Here is a 3,430-nt window from a genome sequence, read left to right as displayed (position 1 = left end):
GTGTCCTCTAACATATGAGGCCCAGTGAAAAAAGTCTGTCCCAAGTTTTACTCTGGCCCAAGTGCCCAGCCAAAGGTATATCATGAGCCAAAGTCAGAAGAAACTCCCTATACTGCAAAGGGATGACCAATCTCCTGGCAGCTCCAGGCTTAGGGTCACTTGACTCAGTATAGAGCAGGTTATCTTCCCAATAGGCCTTATGGCTATCAGTGATATCCCGATTCTGCTGTTTGACAGGTTTGCTGTGAGACACTCAGCTCTTCCCTAGCAGACCCCCCTGCACCCAAAAGCTCAGCAGTGTCTGCTGCCAGCTCATCTGGTGTAGGTTCTGCACAGGTAGAGGATTCTTCTTCCTCACAAGGGGAATCTTCTGGAGAGGGAGGGATAGTGGGTACGGATTTACCCTTTCTACACCTAGCTTTTGGGAGCACTTGGTCCATTTTCCCAGGATCCAAGTTTCCCTGTCCTCCTTGCTTATGAGCCTGAGCCACTGTGAGAGAAAAGATATGCCCTGGAATGCCCAGCATTGCTGCATGAGCCTCTAACTCCACTTCAGCCCAAGCTGACGTCTCCAAATTATTGCCTAGTAAGCAGTCTACAGGTAAATCAGTGGCTACCACAACTTTCTTTGGACCAGTAACCCCCTTCTCGAGTTGAGATTCACAACAGCCATGGGGTGGCTAAAAGTGTTGTTATGAGCATCAGTCACTTGGTACTGCTGACCAAGTAGGTGTTGTTGAGGGGCAACCAGTTTCTCAATCACCATAGTGACACTGGCTCCTGTATCCCTGTAGGCCTCAACTTCAACACCATTTATTAGGGGGAGTTGCTTGTACTTACTCATTTTAAGGGGACAAGCAACCAAGGTGGCAAAATCAATACCACCATCAGAGACTAAAACAGCCTCTGTGGTCTTCCTAACAAGACCAACCCCAACTACATTACCAATGGTGAGCGCAGCTACACCCTTTGATTGGCTATCTGTAGTGTTCTTCTCACCACCACTGCTATTACTAGGGACACTAGAGGATGCAGTTGGGGTTGTGGTAGTGGAAGCCTTTGTGTTTTTCTTTGGACAAGAGGAATCTCTTGCCCAATGGCCTTTACTTTTACATAAATAAAACCATGGCTTCTTTTGATTGTTTGAAGAGGATTTAGACCCACCTCCCCCAGAGGATTTTTGTGGGCCTGATGAAGACTCAGAATTATTTTTATCTTTGTTGCCACCCTTGTCAGAAAAATTACCATCCTTCTTCTTGCCATCCTTGTCACCACCTGTATGAGCTTTTCTGCTCACGTTTGTTCTGACCCATTTGTCTGCCTTCTTTCCCAGTTCTTGGGGAGAGGTCAGATCTGAGTCTACCAAGTACTGATGCAACAGGTCAGACACACAATTATTCAAATATGCTCTCTCAAAATAAGATTATACAGGCTTTCATAGTCAGTCACCTTACTGCCATGTAACCATCCCTCCAAGGCCTTCACTGAACAGTCTACAAAGTCTATCCAGTCTTGTGAGGACTCTTTTCTGGTATCTCTGAACTTTATCATGTATTGTTCAGTGGTTAAGCCAAATCCATCTAAGAGTGCATCTTTCAAAACTTTGTAGTTGTTGGCACCACTCTCCCTGACAGTAAGGAGTCTGTCCCTACCTTTGCCAGTGAAAGATAGCCACAAGATAGCAGCCCACTGCTTTTGAGGGACCAACTGTACCATATAGGCCATCTCAAGTGTAGAAAACCACTTGTTTATGTTATCCCCCTCCTTGTAAGGAGGGACAATCTTATGCAGATTTCTTGAATATGTTTCTCTAACAGGATAACTATCAAGATTGCTGCTGCTGGCACCATGGGGAACTAACCCCAACTTCTGTCTTTCCCTCTCTACATCTAGGGATTTCCTGTCTAAGGCCAAATTCTGCTGTCTTAGCTTCAGCCTGGCCTCTTCCAACCTCAGCTTTCTGAGTTCCCTGTCTAGGGTGTTATCCTCAGGGTGGGAGGTTTGGGAATTCTGTGACACAGAGGTAATGTGAGAATTAGCAGAAGTGGACCTTTCCCTAACTCCCTGAACCCTAGTGACCTGGCCTTTTGGAGTGAAAGGTGCCCTACTGATGTGTGACCCCCTCCCACTACCAGCTTCACTAGGTGGCCTGATAACTGGAAGATATTTGGAAGTACCCTCCCAGAGTCCTCAGGGGCCTCCCCTGATTCTGCCTGGGTACCCCCTCCTCTACCTCCTGATCCTGGGTTTGACCAGTCTGGTTCTGGTCACTTTCAAGGAGAAGGAAAAGAAGAAGATCTTTGGAAGGGTTCTTACCAATACCAAACTTCTTTCTATACAGAGACCCCTCAACATTTTTAAGTTTAAATTGTCGTAAGTTGTTTGCACAACTTTGGGAGTGGCCTCTACTACAGACTTAGTTGAAAGAAAGAGTTTAGAGGAGAGAGAAAAAGTTTAGAAAACTCTTAAAGAGAAGAGAAAAAGCTTTTTCAAACTTTTCTGAAATTTTTTAGAAAGTTTTTAGAAAGAAAGTAAGACTGTTTAGGTTAACTGTGTATATTTCTAAGTATTTAGAATATGGTTTTCTTATGAAAAGCACCAATGACAAAGTGGTAAAGCAGTTACAAGTACCTATCCCACCGCTGCACCACCAATGTAGGAGGCCGGCCTGGCTTATAGTGGTTACCAATGGTACTTACACCTTGTGCCAGGTCCAGTTATCCCTTATTAGTAGATTAGTAGTGTTCTTGTTGGCAGAAGTCGAAGAGAGAGGTGCAGAGGAACTCTGGTGAATTCTTGCAAGTTGTTATCTGAGGAAAAGCTCACTGGAGAGACCCTAAATAGCCCTCAGGGGAGGATTGGCCACCTAGTCAGGTAAGCACTTAGCAGTAGGAGTCTCTGACATCACCTGCTGACACTGGCCACTCAGAGGCCTCCAGATTGCCCTCACACCTCTGGATCCAAGATGGCGGAGGTCTGGGACACACTGGAGGAGCTCTGGTCACTCCCCTTTCCTTTGTCCAGTTTTGCGCCAGAGCAGGCACTGGGGGGTTCCCTAAACCGGTGTAGACTGGCTTATGCAAGGAGGGCACCATCTGTGCCCTTCAAAGCATTTACAGAGGTTGGGAGAGGCTACCCCTCCCCAGCCTTTAACACCTATTTCCAAAGGGAGAGGGTGTAACACCCTCTCTCAGAGGAAATTCTTTGTTCTGCCTTCCTAGGACTGGGCTGCCCAGACCCGAGGAGGGCAGAACCCTGTCTGTGGGCTGGCATCAGCGGTAGCTGCAGAGAAGACCCCAGAGGGCTGGTTTGGCAGTACCCAAGGTCTATAGTGGAGGCTCTGGGATGCATGGAATTGGCACCCCAATACCAGATTTGGCATGGGTGGACAATTCCATGATCTTAGACATATTACATAGCCATATTCGGA

Source organism: Pleurodeles waltl, chromosome 4_1, assembly GCF_031143425.1.
Source record: "Pleurodeles waltl isolate 20211129_DDA chromosome 4_1, aPleWal1.hap1.20221129, whole genome shotgun sequence".
NCBI lineage: Eukaryota > Metazoa > Chordata > Amphibia > Caudata > Salamandridae > Pleurodeles > Pleurodeles waltl.
This window is presented reverse-complemented; position numbering follows the sequence as displayed.